This window comes from Gorilla gorilla, chromosome 10, assembly GCF_029281585.2.
Source record: "Gorilla gorilla gorilla isolate KB3781 chromosome 10, NHGRI_mGorGor1-v2.1_pri, whole genome shotgun sequence".
Classification (NCBI taxonomy): domain Eukaryota; kingdom Metazoa; phylum Chordata; class Mammalia; order Primates; family Hominidae; genus Gorilla; species Gorilla gorilla.
The window spans coordinates 137,115,126-137,137,393 of record NC_073234.2 but is presented as its reverse complement, the minus strand read 5'-3'; the positions used below and the strand labels follow the sequence as shown (position 1 = coordinate 137,137,393).

The 22,268-nt window shown below is 48.9% G+C and overlaps 1 long non-coding RNA gene across 1 annotated transcript; it reads right to left on the bottom strand.

Annotated features, from left to right (window-relative positions):
• Window positions 1-1,107: 1,107 nt before the first annotated feature.
• On the bottom strand, window positions 1,108-4,975 carry LOC129525902 (uncharacterized). The gene is made up of 3 exons (XR_008670445.1): window positions 4,834-4,975; window positions 2,899-3,102; window positions 1,108-1,930 (listed from the first exon to the last, which is right to left on the bottom strand). It is a non-coding gene; the product is annotated as an uncharacterized lncRNA (long non-coding RNA).
• Window positions 4,976-22,268: the final 17,293 nt, after the last annotated feature.

The window sequence follows — 22,268 nt, the reverse complement described above, 5'->3', positions numbered from 1 at the left end:
AATACAAAAATTAGCCGGGTGTGGTGGTGGGCGCCTGTAATCCCAGCTACTTGGGAGGCTAAGGCAGGAGAATCGCTTGAACCCAGGAGGCGGAGGTTGTAGTGAGCCGAGATCGTGCCACTGCACTGCAGCCTGGGCAACAGAGTGAGACTGAAAAAAAAAAACAAAACGCCGGGCATGGTGGCTCACACCTGTAATCTCAGTACTTTAGAAGGCTGAAGCGGGCAGATCACCTGAGGTCAGGAGTTCAAGAACAGCCTGGCCAACATAGTGAAACCCTGTCTCTACTAAAAATACAAAAAATTAACCAGGCATGATGGTGGCGCCTGTAGTCCCAGCTACTTGGGAGGCTGAGGCAGGAGAATCGCTTGAACTCAGGAGGCAGAGGTTGCAGTGAGCCGAGATCGTGCCACTGCACTCCAGCCTGGGCAACAGAGCGAGACTCCAACTCAAAAAAAAAAAAAAAAAGTGTCCTAGCAATGTAATTATATCAAAGAATTTAGATGAACTGTAACTCCAAAACTGTAAGTACTTCCCGTGATAGAGCCATGAGGCAATAGAAAGGATGTTTCAAACTTATTAGCATCTTTAAAGGAGCTGCCAAATTCATGTGCTTCTTTCTGGAGAGGGGTTAAATTGAGAAGTGTATTGTATTTCAGTTTGGTTCATTTAACATCTGCCAATGCCAGGATGTTGTCTGGTTAGGGAAATGTTATATATAAGTAATTGCTATAGCATGTGGTTGAGACCATGTGTCTTCCTGCGGTTTAGGCTTCTCACTGGCATCCTAAAACAATTCCAATCTCCAACCACGGGACTTTGTCTGCTTTGAGCAAGGCAGTAGCCTCAGCACTTAGCGTGGCTCCCGGCACTCAATAAATACGTATCGAATGGGTGAATATTTAGTGTACTTGTCATTTGCCTGAATGACATCCGATCCCCTCCTTACCCTTCCGCCTGCTCTGCTCCGTTTCCCAAGGTGATGAACACGCAGACTGAGCTTTCCAGCCTTCCTGCTGGGCTCAGTCAATGGAAGGGACTGGTGGGAGGCTGGAAGGCAGGAGGGGAAGCTGGGGTATTTCTGCCCTCTCTTTGTGTTGGGCATCATCTCCAGTAGCATCTTTGGCTGAAATGGCTGCACAGGCTTCATCCAGGTGACTTTTATTTATTTTATTTATTTATTTATTTATTTTTTTTTTTTGAGACGGAGTCTTGCTTTGTCGCCCAGGCTGGAGTGCAGTGGTGCAATCTCGGCTCACTGCAAGCTCCGCCTCCTGGGTTCACGCCATTTTCCTGCCTCAGCCTCCTGAGTAGCTGGGACTACAAGTGCCCGCCACCACGCCCGGCTAATTTTTGTATTTTTAGTAGAGTCAGGGTTTCACCATGTTAGCCAGGATGGTCTCGATTTCCTAACCTCGTGATCCGCCCACCTCAGCCTCCCAAAGTGCTGGGATTACAGGCATGAGCCACCGCGCCTGGCCTCATCCAGGTGACTTTTTTGGGGGGAGGGATTGTTTTTGAGACAGGGGCTCGCTCTGTCACCCCAGCTGGAGTGCAGGGGCACAATCACAGCTCACTACAGCCTTCAATTCCTGGGCTCAAGTCACCCTCCCACCTCAGCCTCCTGAGTAGCTGGGACTACAGGCGCATGCCACCATGCCCAGCTAATTTTTGTATCTTTTGTAGAGACACAGTTTCACCATGTTGCTCCAGGCTGGTCTCAAACTCCTGGGCTCAAGAGATCCACTCACCTCGGCCTCCCAAAGTGCTAGAATTACATACATGAGCCACTGTGCCCAGCCACACGTGGTTTTTAAGAGATTTTTGTAGGAGTTGGGATCTTCCACAATTGTGAGATCTGGTTAGACAGTCTCCATAACGCTGGGTCTCTGTGTCTGATGCTGGAGCCTGAAGTCTGCAGGGCAGGCAGCTGAGAACAGAAGATGGATGTAAAGTAGGGAAGAGCAAGAACGATCTGGAACCCATGAGCAAGAGCTGAAATCTACAAGCACAGACTGAAACCTAGATTAGTCCTCATTGTCCCCAACTTTGATGGCATGGGTGTCCTGCAGGAAACACTGGTGCCCTTAGGCAGGGAGCTGGCTCAGGGGTCACAGCAGCCAAACAAGGATCCAGGGGCAGGTGGACCCACCGCAGGCAGGTAAAGGACAATGTTCAGGAGATGCAGAAGTGGCTGGTGACTCTGCCCCGGCCTTCCAGGCATCAGTAAGAGTATGGCTGCTGCTCTACTTCCACACACCAAATCTCATGCCACAGAAAATTGCCCTTTATGGCCCACCCAACCAGAAACACATAGAAAAAGGAATTCTGGGAAATGCAATTCAACTAGCCAAGCTAACACATTACCAAGCCAGTGACCATGGTTTCTTGGGGTAGCTTGGGGGTGACGTATCAGTGTTCTACCATGAGCAAACCTACCTGCAAGGGCTGAGAGCTGAAGGAAGCTGACAAACCTGGTTTCTCAGAAAGAAACTTTTTTGTTTTTTAGAGACAGAGTCTCGCTCTGTTGCCCAGGCTGGAGTGCAGTGGCACAATCATGGCTCACTGTAGCCTCAGACTTCTGGGCTCAAGCAATGTTCCTACCTCAGCTTCCTGAGTAGCTGGGACTATAGGTGCACCGCAGCGCACACGGTTCAGGTTTTCCATTTTTTTGTCGCAATGAGGTCTCACCACTTTGTCCAGGTTGCTCTCAAACTCCTGGCCTCAAGCATTCCTCCTGTCTTGGCCTCCCAAAGCACTAGGATTACAGGCGTGAGCCACCCACCCAGTCTCAGAATGAAACATTTAATAGGGATTTTTGAACAAAAGCCATGTCTTGGGCAGCTGTGAGATGATGGATCCCTGCACTGTTAGCCCCCAGACCCAAGGCTTATATACCTAGGGAAAGAGTATATGTGCTTCAGAAGGAATATGTCATCAAGGTTGTTTTGACCCAAGGGCAGGATTTGCAGTAATTACTTGCTCTTCACAGTAGATAATGTAGAAATCTTAGAGGCATTCCGGCAACTGAGATTAATTAGAAGTCCACATGGTGGATAAGCCGGCAAGATAGAGTTGCTTTAGCCTCCACAATCAGCCCACCTGCAAGTAAAAGGAAATGTAACCAAAAGTGCTTAACCAATAAGGAAAATTTACTATGTCACAGAACAATGGGTCCAATGACCTTACAGTGTTGTGAATGGCTCAGGAATGTCATTAAGGGTCAAGTTCTTTTTCTCTGCCATCTGCAGCAGGTTGGCTGTATTTCTCAGCATGTCACAGCCTCTATCACATCCTCACATAACTATGTCCACAGCTGGGAAGGGGGCTGTTTCTCTCATGAGGCTCTATTTAAGAGCAGGGGGCTGCATACAGTGGCTCACACCTGTAATCCCAGCACTTTGGGAGGCTGAGGCAGGAGGATCGCTTGAGCCCAGGAGTTCAAGGCCAGCCTAGGCAAGATAGCGAGACCCCATCTCTATAAAAATAAAAAATTAGCGGGCATAGTGGCACACGCCTGTGGTCCCAGCTACTCAGGAGGCTGAGGCAGGAGGATCGCTTGTCTAAAAAGTCAAGGCTACAGTGAGCTGTGATCGCACCACTGCACTCAAGCCTGGGCAACAGAGGGAGACCATGTCTCAAAAAAAAAAAAATTATGAAGAATTTGAAAATGGGCCGGGCGCAGAGGGTTCAGGAGGCCTAAGGTCAGGGGTTCAAGACCAGCCTGGCCAACATGGTGAAACCCCATTTCTACTAAAAATTAAAAATTAGCCGGGCATAGTGGCACACGCATGTAATCCCAGCTACTCGGGAGGCTGAGGTGGGAGAATCAGTTGAACCTGGGAGGTGGAGGTTGCAGTGAGCCATGATCACATTACTGAACTCCAGGCTGAGCAACAGAGGGAGACTCCAAAAAAAAAAGAATTTTGAAATAGCGACAGGAGGGTATTAACCCAAGCACAAGGCCCTTCTGAATGCAGGGAACATCATATTAACTAGGTGTAGATTTTGAGTCCATTTAAGGGTTTCCATGTTGCTTTTTCATTACTTTTCTATGCTTTTTATGAGGGACATACGAAGCAGGTCATTCTTTTCAAAGCAGGTCCATTCTTGGCTTAGGGCTCTTTTTAAAAATTTTGTTATAACCATTTTTTTTTTGAGACAGTTTCGCTCTTGTTGCCCAGGCCAGAGTGCAGTGGCTGCAGTGGCGCGATCTCGGCTCACCACAACCTCTGCCTCCTGGGTTCAAGAGATTCTCCTGCCTCAGCCTCCCGAGTAGCTGGGATTACAGGGATGAGCCACCATGCCGGGCTAATTTTGTATTTTTAGTAGAGACAGGGTTTCTCCATGTTGGTCAGGCTTGTCTCCAACTCCCGACCTCAGGTGATCTACCTGCCTCAGCCTCCCAAAGTGCTGGGTTTACAGGCATGAGCCACCGCGCCTGGCCGAATCTTTTTTTTTTTTTTTTTTTTAACACGGAGTTTCACTCTTGTCACCCAGGCTGGAGTGCAATGGTACAATCTCAGCTCACTGCAACCTCCACCTCCTGGGTTCAAGAGGTTCTCCTGCCTCAGCCTCTCGAGTAGCTAGGATTACAAGCGCCCGCCTCCACGCCCAGCTAATTTTTGTATTTTGTTTAGGCAGAGACGGGGTTTCACCATGTTGGCCAGACTGGTCTCGAACTCCTGACCTCAGGTGATCCACCCGCCTCGGCCTCCCAAAGTGCTGGGATTACAGGTGTGAGCCACCGCGCCCGGCTCAAATCTTTTTTAAATTGAAGGGTAAATTCTCTGTGTTCATATTCCCAGTCGTGACATTTTTTGGTCGAGTAACCTTGCTGCGGAGCATTGGGGACAGTCCCCGCCCCAAACTCTGCCACCGGCGCCTCCTCCGCGCTCTCATCGCCCTTGCCCCGTTGGAACGCGATCCCGCCCACTTCCGGCAGGAGCGTCCAGAGCGCAGGCCCAACTCCGGGCGTCCTTCAGCAACTGTCAACTGCTGACGTATGCGCATGTGTAAAGGGGCGGGTCTGGTTAATTGCGCGGGAGATTGTGGGTCCACTGAACTCACGCGACTGTCTCCGCCCACTTAAATAGGCGGGCGGAGCGGAGGGCCCGGTCTGGCTTCAGGAAGCGCAGACGCATTGAGTGCAGGAACGTGACTCAGGCACCGGGGCGACCTTCACGCATGCTCATTTAAATGAGGCAAAGAGCTTATTACACCAGCTCCAGGACACGCCTTTCTCTCTTAACCAGCCTCTGGCTTTTAAAGGGCCAGAATTCCTCCGAATTATGGATTTTTTGGTTTGGGGTTTTTAAAATAATTTTATTTTATTTTATTGTGGTAAAAATACTTGACATGAGAGTATTTTTAAAGTGTACCATATAGTATATTGTTAGCTGTAGATACAACCGAATTGCTTTTTTGTATTAAGCATTTATTGAGCACCTACTATGTGTAAACCAAACTTACATTGCTGTGTGCATTTTACAATATTTCTCCTGTAATAATATGTAATAATTACGTTCACATGTATATTTTTGCATAAATTTATTCCTCCATCCCAGTGTACTATTCCTTTCTTTGGTGGCAATTCTCTTTTTTTTTTTTTTTTTTTTTGAGACAAAGTTTCATTCTTGTTGCCCAGGCTGGCATGCAATGACGCGATCTGGGCTCCCTGCAACCTCCGCCTCTGGGGTTCAAGCGATTCTCTCCTACCTCAGCCTCCTGAGTAGCTGGCATTACAGACACCCGCCACCACACCTGGCTAATTTTTTTGTGTTTTTAACTAGAGATGGGTTTTCACCATGTTGGCCAGGCTGGTCTCAAACGCCTGACCTCATGATCTGCCCGCCTCGCCCTCCCAAAGTGCTGGGATTACAGGCGTGAGCCACCGTGCCTGGCCCCAGCCTCTCTTTAAAATTATTTTTATTTATTATTATTTTTTAAGAGACGGGCTCTCACTCTGCCGTCCAGGCTAGAATACAGTGGCGAGATCATAACTCACTGCAGCCTCCATCTCCTGGGCTCAAGCGATCCTACCTCACCCTCCCAAGTAGCTGTACTACAAGTGCGCATCACCACATCTGGCTTTTTTCTTTACTTTTTTCCTTTTAAGATTGTGTCTCACTGTGTCTCCCAGGCTGGAGTGCGTAGCTCACTGCAGCCTCTAATTCATGGGCTCCAGCAATCGTCCTACCTCAGCCTCCCAAGTAGCGAAGACTATATAGAGACATGGTCTTGTTGCCCAAGCTAGACTGGAACTCCTGGCCTCAAGCGATTTTCCTGCCTTGGCCTCTCAAAGCACTGGGATGACCTGACTGAAGGCAATTCTCTGGAATGGGAGGCAATGTGGGGTTCTGGGCCGGTCTTCCCAGGTTAAGAGGCCTGCTACTGAATTTTGGCTCTTTCACTTCTTTGCTCTTTTACTGTGGATATGTCACCTAACCTCTGGGAACCTAACAGTTGGCTGCTTTTTATTTATTTATTTTTATTTTATTGTTTGAGACAGGGTCTCACTCTGTTGCCCAGACTGGCGTGCAGTGGCACGATCTTGGCTCATTGCAACCTCCACCTCCCAGGTTCAAGCGATTCTCCTGCCTCAGCCTCCTGAGTAGCTGGGATTACAGGCATGCACCACCACACCAAGCTAATTTTTGTATTTTTAGTAGAGACGAGGTTCCACTATGTTGGCCAGACTGGTCTCGAACTCCTGACCTCAAGTGATCCACATGCCTCGGCCACCACGCCCAGCTAATTTTTGTATTTTTAGTAGAGACGGGGTTTGCTGTGTTGGCCAGGCTGGTCTTGAACTCCTGACCCAAGTGATCCTCCTACCTCAGCCTCCCAAAGTGCTGGGATTACAGCGGTGAGCCACTGCGCCTGGACAGTTTGCTTCTTTTTAAAACAATGATCAGGATACCTACCAATCTCACAGGATTGTTGCAAAAAGTAAATTCTTAAAAAAGTGTGTGTGAAGTCAGGAAGCTGAGGCAGGAGAATCTCTTGAACCCAGGAGGCGGCGTTTGCAGTGAGCTGAGATCGCGCCACTGCACTCCAGCCTGGGCGACAGAGCGAGACTCCATCTCAAAAAAAACCAAAAAACAAAAAAAAGTATGTGAAGTTCCAAGTACTGTGCCTCATGCCAGCTATATATGTTGAACAAATAGTCATTAAGTGGAATTATTCAGTCAGAAAATGGTTTTATAGTTCCTGTAACAGTTCCAGATGGTTCTTCAGGAAGATTTACCTAATTGCGAGGATGGCTAGCCATGTGTAATGGTGTCTCTTTTTCCAATATCGCAGGCCATCATTTTTACACATTTTTCCTAGTCTAGACAGTATGTAATGGTATGGCAGGGTTATTTTAATTTTCATTTATTTAATTCTAGTGAGGCCATGCATTTTGCCTTGGGATGATTTATTAGCTTTATTTCTTTGCCTAACAACTATTTTCAAACACTGTAATTTTCACTGGCTTATCCCTGCAGACATGATGTTAGGTTTTGACAGAGCATGTTGTTGACCCTTTTTTTGTTTTTGTTTTTGTTTTTTTTTTTGAAACGGAGCCTTGCTCTGTTGCCCAGGCTGGAGTCCAATGGCACGATCTCGGCTCACTGCAACCTCTGCCTCCTGGGTTCAAGCAATTCTCCTGCCTCAGCCTCTGGAGTAGCTGGGATTGCAGGTGCCTGCCACCATGCCCAGCTAATTTTTGTATTTTTAGTAGAGACGAGGTTTCACCATATTGGCCAGGCTGGTCTTGAACTCCTGACCTCAAGTCACACTTTGAGAGGCCGAGACCAGGCAGGCCAGAGTGCTGGGATTATAGGCGTAGCCACCACATCCGGCCTGACCTTTTTTTTTTCTGGAGAAAGAGGGTTAGCGGGAGAGAGAGAAGCAAAAGGAAACTCTCCAAAGAAGGGATTGAGGCTACAGTGAAAACTCATCCCTAGAGCAGCTCTGTCCAGTAGAACTGGCGAGGGTGCCACAATGTCTGCATATGTCTGTCCCATATAGTCCAGCATGTGTCCACAAAGCACTTGGAACGTGGCTACTGTGACTGAGGAATTTTTAATTTTATCTAACTTAAATTTAAATTCAAATACAAGGGAGGGGACAGGCACAGTGGCTCACGCCTGTAATCTCAGCACTTTGGGAGGCTGAGGCAGGAGGATCACTCTAGCCTACGAGATCAAGACCAGCCTGGGCAACACAACGAAACCTGGTCTCTACAAAAAGTTAACCAAGTGTGGTGGTACACACCTGTGGTCCCAGTTCTTTGGGAGGCTGAGGTGGGAGGATCACTAGAGCCCAGGAGGTTGAGGCTGCAGTGAGCCATGAGTACACCGCTGCACTCCCGCCTGGGTGACAAAGTGAGACTCTGCCTCACAAATAAATAAATAAATAAATACAAGGGAGGCTGAGGCAGGAGTTTAAAGCTGCAGTGAGGTATGATCAGGCCACTTTACTCCACTCTGGGCAACAGAGTGAGCCCCTGTCTCTAAAAATAATAATATAAATAAATAAATAAATAAATAAACAAACAAAAATAGCCACCTCATTGATGACACCTCATTTTCTTTTTTCTTTTTTTTTTTTTTTTTGAGACGTAGTCTCGCTCTGTCGCCCAGGCTGGAGTGCAGTGGCACGATATCGGCTCACTGCAACCTCCGCCTCCCGGGTTCAAGCGATTCTCCTGCCTCAGCCTCCCGAGTAGCTGGGACTACAGGTGCTGGCCACCACGCCCAGCTAATTTTTGTATTTTTAGTAGAGACGGGGTTTCACCATATTGGCCAGGCTGGTCTCGAACTCCTGACCTTGTGATCCTCCCACCTCGGCCTCCCAAAGTGCTGGGATTACAGGCATGAGCCACCGTGCCCGGCCCAGATGGCACCTCATTTTCCTCTGGAAAAATAAGGGGAAAAAGGAGACAAAAAAAAGGGGCCTACAAAGTCAACTCAGGAGTGTCCTCACACATATAGAAGGACTCGAATTTAGACTTTTGGCATTGTTCCGGAGAAAGATGGTCCCAGAGACTATTGGTTTTGACAAAATGCTGTGTTCAGTTTGTGAAAATTTATCAAGGTATACACTGATGATACTTCCACTTTTTTTTTTTTTTTTTTGAGACAGGGTCTCACTTTGCCACACAGGCTGGTGTGCATAGGCATGATTACTGGTCACTGCAGCCTTCACTTCCTGGGCCTTGGGTGATCCTCCCACCTCAGCCTCTGGAGTAGGTGGGACCATAGGCATGCACCACATTGCCCAGCTAATTAAAAAAATTTTTTTGTAGAGACGAGATTTAGCCATGTTGCCCAGGTTGGTCTCAAATGCCTGGTCTCAAGCAATCTACCTGCATTAGCCTCTGAAAGTGTTGGGATTACAGGTGTGAGCCACCGCTCCTGGCCCCCCCCCCCTTTTTTTTTTTTTGAGACAGGGTCTTGCTCTGTCACCGAGGCTGAAGTGCAGTGGTGTGATCACCACTCACTGAAGCCTCGACCTCTCGACCTGCTGGGCTCAAGTGATCTTGCCTCAACCTCCTGAGTAGCTGAGACTACAGGCATGCACTACCATATCCAGCTATTTTTAAATTTTTTAAATTTTTTTTGAGATGGGGGTCTCACTATGTTGCCCAGGCTGGTCTGATCTGACCTCAAGCAATCCTCCTACTTGGGCCTCCCAAAGTGTTGGGATTACAGGGGTGAGCCACCATGCCTGCCCCACTTTTCTATATGCACTTTACACTTCCATAAAAAGTTAAACAAAATTTAGCCCATTCTATGTTACCTTCTTTTGACATTTATCTGGTTTTCAATTTAGCAGAAATCTCAAAAAAAAAAAAACAGTGGTCTGTGACTCGCTCTGGATACCTGACAGCCCCTAGAGGGCGCTCATTCTGCATGAGAGACTTTTTCTTTTTTTTCTTTTTTCTTTTTTTTTTTTTTGAGACGGAGTGTCGCTCTTGTTGCCCAGGCTGGAGTGCAATGGCGTGATCTTGGCTCACTGCAACCTCCGCCTCCCAGGTTCAAGCGATTCTCCTGCCTTAGCCTCCGGAGTAGCTGGGATTACAGGTATGCACCACCAAGCCCGGCTAATTTTGTATTTTTAGTAGAGACGGGGTTTCTCCATGTTGGTCAGGCTGGTCTCAAACTCCCGACCTCAGGTGATCCGCCCACCTCAGCCTCCCAAAGTGCTGGATTGCAGGCCTGAGCCACCGTTCCCAGCTGTACACTTTAAATGAGTGAATTCTGGCCAGGCACGGTGGCTTACGCCTGTAATCCCAGCACTTTGGGAGGCTGAGGCGTGCTGATCACAAGGTCAGGAGTTTGAGACCAGCCTGGCCAATGCGGTGAAACCCCGTCTCTACTGAAAATACAAAAATTAGCTGGGCATGGTGGCAGGCGCCTGTAATCCCAGCTACTCGGGAGGCTGAGGCAGGAGAATCGCTTGAGCTGAGATCGTGACACTGCACTCCAGCCTGGACAACAGAGTGAGACTCCATCTTAAATAAATAAATAAATAAATAAATAAAGTGTACAATTCAATGGTTTTTAGTGTGTCCACAGACTTATGCAACTATCAGCACGGTGAAATTGAGAACATTTTCAAAATAAATAAATAAATAAATAAATGAAGTGTACAATTCAATGGTTTTTAGGGTGTCCACAGACTTATGCAACTATCAGCACGGTGAAATTGAGAACATTTTCAAAATAAATAAATAAATAAATAAATGAAGTGTACAATTCAATGGTTTTTAGGGTGTCCACAGACTTATGCAACTATCAGCATGGTGAAATTGAGAACATTTTCAAAATAAATAAATAAATAAAGTGTACAATTCAATGGCTTTTAGTGTGTCCACAGACTTATGCAACTATCAGCACGGTGAAATTGAGAACATTTTCAAAAGAAACCCTGTAGTCCTTAGCTATCACTTCCCTCTCCAGTCCCTGGCAAGCACTAATCTACCGTCTGTCTCTGTGCCTTTGCCTATCCCAGACATTTCAAATGAATGGAATCACATACTGTGTGGCCTTTTAGCATTTATATACTTTCACTTAGCATTATGGGCTTTTTTTTTGTTTTTTCTTTTTTTGAGTCGGAGTTTTGCTCTTGTTGCCCAGGCTGGAGTGCAGTGATGCGATCTCAGCTCACTGTGCAACCTCTGCCTCCTGGGTTCAAGAGATTCTCCCGCCTCAGCCTCCCAAGTACCTGGGATTACAGGCGTCCACCACGACACCCGGCTAATTTTTTGTATTTTTAGTAGACATGGGGTTTCACCATGTTGGCCAGGCTGGTCTCAAACTCCTGACCTCAGGTGATCCACCTGCCTCGGCCTCCCAAAGTGCTGGGATCACAGGTGTGAGCCACCGCGCCCGGCCGCCAGCATTACATTTTTACGGTTCACCATTTTATAGCACCTATCAGAATTTCATTCCTAGGCTGGGTGCAGTGGCTCACGCCTGTAATCTCAGCACTTTGGGAGGCCAAGGTGGGCAGATCACTTAAGGTTAGGAGTTCGAGACCAGCCTGGCCAACATAGTGAAACCTCGTCTCTACTAAAAATACAAAATTAGCCAGGTGTTGTGGCACACACCTGTAATCCCAGCTACTCTGGAGCCTGAAGTGGGAGAATCTCTTGAACCTGGTAAGAGAAGGTTGCAGTGAGCCGAGATTGCACCACTGCACTTCAGCAAGGGCGAGAGAGTGAGATTCTGTCTTAGAAAAAAAAAAAAAAAAAGCTGGGCGCGGTGGCTCACGCCTGTAATCCCAGCACTTTGGGAGGCTGAGGCTGGCGGATCACGAGGTCAGGAGATCGAGACCATCCTGGCTAACACAGTGAAACCCCAGCTCTACTAAAAAAAAATACAAAAAATTAGCCAGACATGGTGGCAGGCGCCTGTGGTCCCAGCTACTCTGGAGGCTGAAGCAGGAGAATGGTGTGAACCTGGGAGGTGGAGCTTGCAGTGAGCCGAGATGGCGCCACTGCATTCCAGCCTGGGTGACAAAGCGAGACTCCATCCCAAAAAAAAAAAAAAAGAACTTCATTCATTCCTTTTTATAGCCAAATAGGATTCCATGGCATGGACAGAGCGCATTCTGTTTATCTGCTCATCTATTGATGGATATCTGGATGGTGTCCACCTTTTGTCTATTATGTGCTGTGGCCCATGCCTGTAATCCCAGCACTTTGGGAGACCGAGGTGGGCGGATCACTTGAGGTCAGGAGTTGGAGACCGGGCTGGCCAATGTGGTGAAACCCTGTCTCTACTAAAAATACAAAATTAGCCGCGCATGGTGGCAGTGCCCGTAGTCCCAGCTACTTGAGAGGCCGAGGCACAAGAATCACTTTAACCCAGGAGGTGGAGGTTGCAGTGAGCCAAGATCGCATCACTGCACTCCAGCCTGGGTGACAGAGCGAGACTCTGTAAAAGAAAAAAAAAAAAAAAGAAATCTCAGGACTCCCTGCCAAGGCTGAACATCCAGGAAGGAAGCTAAAGGTCTGTGCCCAGGAGAGGGTCAACAAGACCATGCCTTGCTGATTGAGGGGACATTTATCTGTGGGTGTTGAGGGGAGTCCCTCTTGCCCCAGACTATACAGGGCAACTCCTCTCACCCCAAGCTGTAAACAAGATCCTTGAATATGGCGCTCAGCCATATCCTTGCCACTCAGATCTGGAAGTGATTATCTGAAGGGTATTTGGGACAGGAGCCCCCCAGGCCTAATGCTCTTGGCATGTCAGTATCTGGGAGGGGCCAGCCTGAACCACCTACTCAGGTGTTGTGAATAATGTTACCCAACTCTGACCCCATACGGAGAATAATCTCATAGATTTGTGTAACCTGCCCTTCCAGCTGGCCTGCAGATGGAGATGAGCCCTAATTTGGCCCAGATTCTTCTTGATGGGGCAGTCCTGGCTTCCTCTGAGCCAGGGTCTGATTAGGGGCTGCGAACGAGCTCTTTGCCATGCTGGGACTGAGGCTTGGGGCTGTGTCTTAGCCTGGTCAAGGAAGAGAAGGTTCCAGGTCATGAGGCACCCCTCAACGAGTGGCAGGGTGGCTCTGGACAGGCCACCAGCCAAGAGACAGTTTGTACCGGGTTGAAGATGGGCCAGGGCTGCTGGCTAGGTACCTAAGGAGGAGAGGAAAATTTCATAAAAAGAACCACAGTGGCAGCAGCATGACTGGCCAGGGGCAGACTCCAGACCCAGCTGGGCAAATCAGGGTTTGGGGATTGGAATTCAGAAACAGCCAGTAAGTTTCTGTGAGGGATTGGAACTGAGGTGAAAAAAGGGGCAGCTGCTTCCCACCATGAGGATGAGAAAGCTGATTCACAGAACAAGAAAGACTGGCGGGGGGCGGGGGGAGGGGGGGAGAGAGAGAGAGAGAGAGAGAGAGAGAGAGGCTTTGCCGTAGACAGGTGTCCAACGCTGGAGTCCAGTTCCTTGTAAACTCCAGCTGAATTTCCTGTTATTAGACTCCACGAAAGACTCTTACATCCTTGTAATAAATTTCCCTTTTGGGGTAATATGAAATGCTTTCTCTACTGGCAACCAAAGAACCTTGTATAAGGCAGGAAGATACACTGAGGAAGTTTTCTATCCATCAGTTACAGTCTACTGGGAGAGAGAAAGGTGCACCCAATGAATTAAATATAGATGATGCAATAAGGCCAGGTGCAGGGGCTCATGCCCTCTCAAAGTAATCCCAGCACTTTGAGAGGCCCAGGCGGGAGGGTCGTTTGAGCCCAGGAGTTTGAGACTATCCTGGGCAACATAGTGAGACCCCCTATCTCTACAAAAAATAAGATAATTAGCTGGGTGTGGTGGTGTGTGCCTGTAATCCCTGCTATTGGGAGGCCAAGGCAGGAAGATCACTTGAGCCCAGGAGTTTGAGGCTGCAGTGAGCCATGTTCGTGCCACTACATTCCAGCCTGGGCGACAGAATGAGACCCTACTTCTATGATATGGTTTGGATCTGTGTCCCTTCCCAAATCTTATATTGAAATGTAATCCCCAATGCTGGAGGTGGGGTCTGCTGGGAGGTGAGTGGATCATGGGAGAGGTTTCTCATGGTTTAATACCATCCCTTTTGGTGCTGTCATCGGGAGAGTGAGTTCTCATGAGATCTGACTGTTTTTTTTTAAAAAAAGCACTGGACAGGAGCGGTGACTTATGCCTCTTATCACAGCACTTTGGGAGGCCGAGGCAGGTAGATCACCCGAGGTCAGACGTTCAAGACCAGCCTGGCCAACATGGTGAAATCCCATCTCTACTAAAAATACAAAAATTGGCTGGGCGTGGTGGTGGTTGCCTGTAATCCCAGCTACCCAGGAGGCTGAGGCAGGAGAAAGGCTTGAACCTGGGAGGCAGAGGTTACAGTGAGTGGAGACGGCGCCATTGTACTCCAGCGTGGGCAACAAGAGTGAAACTCTGTCTCAGAAAAAAAAAAAAAAAAAAGCAGAATGGTGAGTGCCAGGGGCTGAGGAAAGGGAAGGGGAACAGGAGTTAGTGTTGAATGGGGGCTGAATGTTTGTTTGCCAAGATGAAAAAGTTCTGGAGATGGATGGAGGTGATGGTTGTAGGACAATGTCAATGTACTTAATGCCCCTAAAGCGTGCACTTAAAAATATTTAAAATATAAGTTTGTAGTTGGGACAAAAATAAAATGGTAACTTTAATGTTATGTATATATTACCAAAATAAGAAATCACCAAAAAGAAAAAAAGGAAAAACATCACCTCAAAGTCTGTGTGGTCTTGAAGCAAGGCTCCTACACTCCAGCGTGGGTCAACCGTTACCTGTGGGTCACCTGGAGGGTGTCAGCCCTGGGCACTCCCAGCTCTCTGCCCAAACAGGTGAAGTGGCTTCAGTAACTCAGGGACCGTCCTCTGAAGAACTGGAGGTGAAAGAACCAAAGTACTTAGAAACCAGGGGGTCAGGCCAGGCACAGTGGCTCACACCGGTAATCCCAGCACTGTGGGAGGCCGAGGCAGGTGGATCACCTGAGGTCAGGAGTTTGAGACCAGCCTGGCCAACATGGTGAAACCCTGTCTATACTAAAAATACAAAAATTACCCGGGCGTGGTGGTGAGCACTTGTGATCCCAGTCACTCAGGAGGCTGAGGCACAAGAATCGCTTGAACCCAGGAGGCAGAGGTTGCAGTGAGCTGAGATCGCGCCATTGTACTCCAGCCAGGGCAACAGAATGAGACTCCGTCTCAAAAAAAAAATAATAAAAGAAAGAAAGAAAGAAAAAGAAACCTGGGGTCAGCACACAGAACTGGTAGGAAGGACCTAAAGGGACCAAGGTGGGCACTAGCAGCGTTGGCTGCAGTCTCAGGTCACCTGCACCAACTGGGCAGCAATCTCACCAGGGACATATATTTTTGGTATTATGGGACACCTGACCACACTACTCTAGCAGTCAGAGTCTTGGTAGAAAACCCAAATCACGTGCCAGGTAGTTCCACAAAAGGAATTTCTTCATAGTGATAACAGTGTTGGATGGATAGAAAGAGCAGCAGGAGAAAAGATGATACCTAGGGCTGGAGAGGCGAAGGGAAGAAGTGCTCACAGAGCCCACAGGCCAGACCTGGGCAGCAAGAGATGAAACCAGGTGCACTTTCTGCCAGAGACACTCCCTGAAGCAGAGAAAGAGGGAAAGACCCCAGCATCTGCCACTGGCTGAATGCAGCCAGAAGTCACTGCGGGGAAGTCACTGCCCAGAGGCAGGAGGCAGCATCCCTGCCAAACAAAGCACAGCAGGAGAAGGGCAAATAATGGATCTGCCTGGTGTGGTGGCTGGCACTTGTAATCCTAGCACTTTGAGAGGCTAAGGCAGGGAGGAGACTTGAGGCCAGGAGTTCGAGACCGGCCTAGGCAAAATAGTGAAACCTCTGTCTCAAAAAAAAAAAAAAAAAAAAAAAGTAGCAAAGTGTGGTGGTGTGTCCCTGCAGTCCCAGCTACTGAGGAGGCTGAGGCAAGATAATCTCTTGAGCCCAGGAGCTCAAGGCCGCAGTGAGCTCTGATTGCGCTGCTTCACTCTAGCCTGGGTACAAAGCAAGATATTGTCTATAAAAAAAAAAAAAAAAGAATAAAAATAAAAAGGCCAGGCGCAGTGGCTCATGCCTGTAATCCCAGCACTTTGGGAGGCCAAGGTGGGTGGCTCACCTGAGGTCAGGAGTTCAAGACCAGCCTGGCCAACATGGTGAAACCCCGTCTTTACAAAAAATACAAAAATTAGCCGGGCACGGTGATGCATACCTGTAATCCTAGCTACTCGGGAGGCTGAGGCAGGAGAATCACTTGAACCCGGGAGGCAGAGGTTGCAGTGAGACTCTGTCTCAAAAAATAAAAATAAATAAAACAAAAAATAAAAAATAAGGCTTGGCGTGGTGGCTCATGCCTGTAATCCCAGCACTTTGGGAGGCCAAGGCGGGAGGATCACGAGGTTAGGAGATCGAGACCATCCTGGCTAACACGGTGAAACCCGTCTCTACTAAAAATACAAAAAATTAGCCGGGTGTGGTGGCGGGCACCTATAGTCCCAAATACTCGGGAGGCTGAGGCAGAAGAATGGCGTGAACCAGGGAGGCGGAGCTTGCAGTGAGCCGAGATTGCGCCACTGCACTCCAGCCTGGGTGACAGAGCGAGACTCCGTCTCAAAATAAATAAATAAATAACATAAAATAAAATATAAAAAATAAAAATAATGAGGCCGGGTGCAGTAGCTCCCGCCTATAATCCCAGCACTTTGGGAGGCCGAGGCGGGATGATCACCTAAGTTCAGGAGTTGGAGACCAGCCTGGTCAACATGGTGAAACCCCGCCTCTACTAAAAATACACAAATTAGCAGGGCATGGTGGCTGCCATCTGTAATCTCAGCTACTCTGGAGGCTGAGGTGGGAGAATCGCTTGAACCCATGAGGCGGAGGCTGCAGTGAGCCGAGATCGTGCGACTGCACTCCAGCCTGGGTAAGAGAGCAAGACTCTGTCTCAAAAAACAATAATAAAAAATAAAAAGAACGGATCTGAGGACAAAGGGGCAGATGACAGGATATCCACCCATTTCTCTGTTCCACAGAGATTTGCCAAGTGTGTGCTGTGCACCTGTGCACCGGGCCTGTGCTCAGTGTTGGGGTTGCAGCCTGGGATAGCATGGACAGAATGGTCTGCAGCAGATAGAGCTGCTTCTGTACAGCAGAGGGATCCCCACCCCAGAAAAGCAGGTCCTCTCAGGGTTGTCTCCAGCCTAGACAGTACCTTGTGCCAAGTAGAAAAAGTGGTCCTTCCAGGAGGACACAGCCCTGTGGGCACACAGCTTGGGAAGCAGATGAGGCAAGCTGAGCACTCCACAGCAAAGTATCATTTCCACAACCATGCCTGGAGACTCTGGTTTCCCTTTCCCTTTCCCTTTCTCTTTCTCTCTCCCTTTCTTTCGTTCAATTTTCTTTCTCTCTCTCTCGCTTTCTTTTTCTTTCTCTCTTCATTCTTTCTTTCCTTCTCTCTTTTTTTTTTTTTTGAGACAGAGTCTTCGCTCTGTCGCCCAGGCTGGAGTGCAGTGGCACGATCTCAACTCACTGCAAGCTCCGCCTCCCGGGTTCACGCCATTCTCCTGCCTCAGCCTCCCGAGTAGCTGGGACTACAGGCGCCCGCCACCACGCCCGGCTAATTTTTTGTGTTTTTAGTAGAGACGGGGTTTCACCGTGTTAGCCAGGATGGTCTCGATCTCCTGACCTCGTGATCCGCCCACCTCGGCCTCCCAAAGTGCTGGGATTACAGGCGTGAGCCACTGCACCTGGCCTCTGTCTCTTTCTTCCTCTCTTTCCTCTATCTCTCTGTTACTTCTTTTTTTTTTTGACAGGGTCTCACTCTTTTGCCCAGAGTGATCTTGGCTCACTGCAGCCTCCCTCTCCAGGGTTCAAGCAATTCTCCTGCCTCAGCCTCCCAAATAGCTGGGATTACGGGTGTGGGACACCATGCCCGGCTAACTTTTGTATTTTTAGTAGAGATGGGGTTTCACCATGTTGGCCAGGCTGGTCTTGAACTCCTGATCTCAAGTGATCCACCCATCTTGGCCTCCCAAAGTGCTGGGATTACAGGCGTGAGCCACCACACCCGGCTGAGACTCTGACTCCTTTCTAGAAGGAATCCTTAACCTGAGGACCACCAACTCCCGCAGCAGGAGTCCCCCAAAGCACATCGTTCATTCATTCATTCATTCATTCATTTATCCAACAAATATTTATTGAACAACTTTGTGTGTCTGGCACACCTCTAGGTCCTACAGAGATGGCAGTGAGAAAGCACAAAAACTTTTCTGTTTTCAAATAGGGCAAAATGCCAGTAATTGTTAAACATAGGCAGAGGCGGTAACAGGTGTTCGTTGTAGTTATTTTTTTTTCTGTGTTTGAAATTTTTATTGAAAATAGAAGTTGGAAGAAAAAAAAAGTTTATCTTCCAAGAGACAGACAATAAATAAGGGGTGTACATGTGGTGGTGCTAAGTGCTAAAGAGGACATAAAACAGAAATGAGGGGGTTGGCAAGTGTATATGGAAATTCCAACTTTAAATAGGGTGATTCCAGGAACTCCTCACTGAGAAGGTGATTTTTGAATAAAGCCCTGAAGGAGAGAAGGGATTGATCCAGGCTGCTTTCCGGAGGAACAGATGTCCTGGCAGCAGGCACAAAAGAGGCAAAGGCCCCGAGGCCAGAACATGCCCAGTATTTTCCAGGAACAGCAATGAAGCAAGTGTGTGGCTGGAGCAGAGACGGGTTGCCAGGAGTGGGGGGGCAAGGTGTGAGTGGAAAGGGGAGGGGCGAGCAGATCACCAGGGCCTTGAAGGCCACTGGAAGGGCTGTGGCTTTTACCCTGAGTGACCAGGGTAGCCCCTGGAGGGTGTGAGCCGAGAGTGACTGAAGCCGACTTGTGGAGGGTAATGAGTAGGCACCCTTCAGGGGCCGGGGGTCTCTAGGGCTCCCATTAGACGCTCAGAGCAGTCCAAACCCCAACAAGGCTAAGGACCAGTGTGAGGGCCAGGCACGGTGGCTCACGCCTCTAATCCCAGCACTTTGGGAGGCGAGGTGGGCGGATCACTTGAGGTTAGGAGTTCAAGACCAGCCTAGCCAAACCCCGTGTCTACTAAAAATACAAAAAATTAGCTGGGCGTGGTGGCGGGCCCCTATAACCACAGTTACTTGGGAGGCTGAAGCAGGGAGAATGGCTTGAACCCGGGAGGCGGAGGTTGCAGTGAGCCGAGACCGCGCCACTGCACTCCAGCCTGGGCGACAGAGTGAGACTCCATCTCAAAAAACAAAACAAAACAAAACAAACAAAACAACAGTGTGACGTAAGTTTGCCTATCAAATTTTGCCGCTACCGGGTCTCGGCAGGAAGGGGCGGGCACTGCTTGGTTGGTAGGCTGGGGCGGCGCGTTGCCATAGCGACCCCGGCCGGGCCCGCGGCGCGCGCAGCTGACGGACATTGAGGCTGGATGCTGCGATCCCGCAGGTGAGCGCAGGTGAGCCGGGCGCAGGTGGGGCAGGCCCAGTACTCCTGACTGACCCCAAGCCGTCTGGTTCCCGGCTCCTCCCTCTTCCACTGTGGGTTTTTTGTTTTGTTTTGTTTTGTTTTCCCTTGAGACAGGGTCTCCCTCTGTCGCCCAGGCTGGAATGCAGTGGCGCCGGATGATAGCTCACTGCAGTCCTGACCTCCTAGGATCAAGGCATCTTCCCACCTCAGCCTCCCGCGCAGCTGGGACTACAGGCCTGCGCCACCATGCCCAGCTAATTTTTTTTTTTTTTGTAGAGATAAGGTCTCACTATGGTTGCCCAGGCTGGTCTCCAACTCTCGGACTCATGTGATCCTCCCGCATCAGCTTCCCAACGTGCTGGGATTGCAGGCGGCAGCCCCCATGCCGCCAGGCTGGTCTTTGTTACTCAGCACCAAAACAACCTGGGCCGACTTTCATTTCCTGTCAACAGCTCAGGTGTTAAGACTACAGCCTCCTCCGGAGTAGAACCTATGTTCCCTAACCTATATGGGATGGAGGGTGATTTTAGGTTACACTGATGAGGTGTGAAGTAACATCCAATGACATCATAAGAAAGTTATTAGAGTCTGGGTTCTCTTGCAATTCTGAGTAAGCCAAGAGGAGTCAGTCTGGTGATTACATGGCATTAACACCTCTTTTAACATTTGCTAATCTTTTTTTTTTTTTTTTTTTTTTTTTGAGACGGAGTTTCACTCTTTTTGCCCAGGCTGAGTGCAGTGGCGGATCTTAGCTCTCACTGCAACATCCTCCTTCCGGTTTCAAGCGATTCTCCTGCCTCAGCCTCCCGAGTAGCTGGAATTACAGGTGTCGCCAACCACGCCCGGCTAATTTTTGTAGTTTGAGTAGAGATGCGGTTTCACTATGTTGGCCAGGCTGGTCTCGAACTCCCGACCTCGTGATCTGCCCACCTCGGCCTCCCAAAGTGCTGGGATTACAGGCGTGTGCCACTGCTCCCGGCCTTGCTAATTCATATTTTTAACAGAGACCTTGGAGCTCAGTCAACTCTAAGCCATAGTATCTAGCTAAGACTTAAATTGGTTCTTTCAGTGTTTTCATTTTTACATTTATTGTTGCCTTAGGGTACCTGCTACTGGTTTTCTATTTATAATAATGATATGTAAAGTCTCCATTCTTCTAACTTTTTTTTTTTTTTTTGAGATGGAGTCTTGCTCTGTTGCCCAGGCTGGAGTGCAGTGGCGCGATCTCGGCTCATTGCAAGCTCCGCCTCCCGGGTCATGCCATTCTCCTGCCTCAGCCTCCCGAGTAGCTGGGACTACAGGCGCCCGCCACCACACCCGGCTAATCTTTTGTATTTTTAGTAGAGACGGGGTTTCACCACGTTAGTCAGGATGGTCTCAATCTCCTGACCTCGTGATCTGCCCACCTCGGCCTCCCAAAGTGCTGGGATTACAGGCGTGAGCCACCGCGCCCAGTCTTTTTTTTTTTTTTTTGAGACAGAGTCTCACTCTGTCTCGCCCAGGCTGGAGTGCAGTGGTGCAATCTTGGCTCACTGCAGCCTTCTCCTCCCTGGTTCAAGCGATTCTCCTGCCTCAGCCTCCCGAGTAGCTGGGATTACAGGCGCCCGCCACCACACCCAGCTAATTTTTGTATTTTTAGTACAGACAGGGTTTCGCCACGTTGGCCAGGCTGGTGTTGAACTCCTGACCTAGGGTGATCCAAACGCCTCGGCCTCCCAAAGTGCTGGGGATTACAGGCGTGAGCCACTGAGCCCGGCCTATTTTATTATTATTTTTTTAAGACTGAGTCTCGCTCTGTTCCCCAACCTGGAGTGCAATGGTGCAATCTCGGCTCACTGCAACCTCCACTTCCTGGATTCAAGCTGTTCTCATGCCTCAGCCTCCTGAGTAGCTGGGATTACAGGCGCGTACCACCAGGCCTGGCTAATTTTTGTATTTTTAGTAGAGACAAGGGTTCACCATGTTGACCAGGCTGGTCTCGAACTCCTGACCTCAGGTGATCCACCTGCCTCGGCCTCCCAAAGTGCTGGGATTACAGGCATGAGCCACTGCGCCTGGCCCTCCTTTTTTCTTTCTTTTTTTTTTTTTTGAGACGGAGTCTCGCTCTGTTGCCCAGGCTGGAGTGCAGTGGTGCAATCTCGGCTCACTGCAAGCTCCGCCTCCCGGGTTCACGCCATTCTCCTGCCTCAGCCTCCCGAGTAGCTGGGACTACAGGCGCCCGCCACTGCGCCCGGCTAATTTTTTGTATTTTTAGTAGAGATGGGGTTTCACCGTGGTCTCGATCTCCTGACCTCGTGATCCGCCCACCTCGGCCTCCCAAAGTGCTGGGATTACAGGCGTGAGCCACCACGCCCGGCCAACCCCCCCCCTCCTTTTTTAAATATATGTATTGATTTTTTAAAAGTGAGTTAACTTATTTTTATTTTCTTCTTGAGAAAAGTTCTCACTCTGTCATCCAAGCTGGCGTGCAGTGGCATGATCTCGGCTTACTGCAACCTCTGCCAAGTGAGTTAATTTACATATAAAGATTAATAGTACATGTGATATTTGGAAATGGGAGAAGAAAAAATCCCAACGGCATAGAATTATTTTTCCCTACTCCTAGGTGTGATTGTCAAAATATGTAACCCATATTTTGGGTTCATATTTTGGATTCATATTGGGCTCAGTGGCTCATGCCTGTAATCCCAGCACTTGGAGAGGCTGAGGTGGATGGATCATTTGAGAT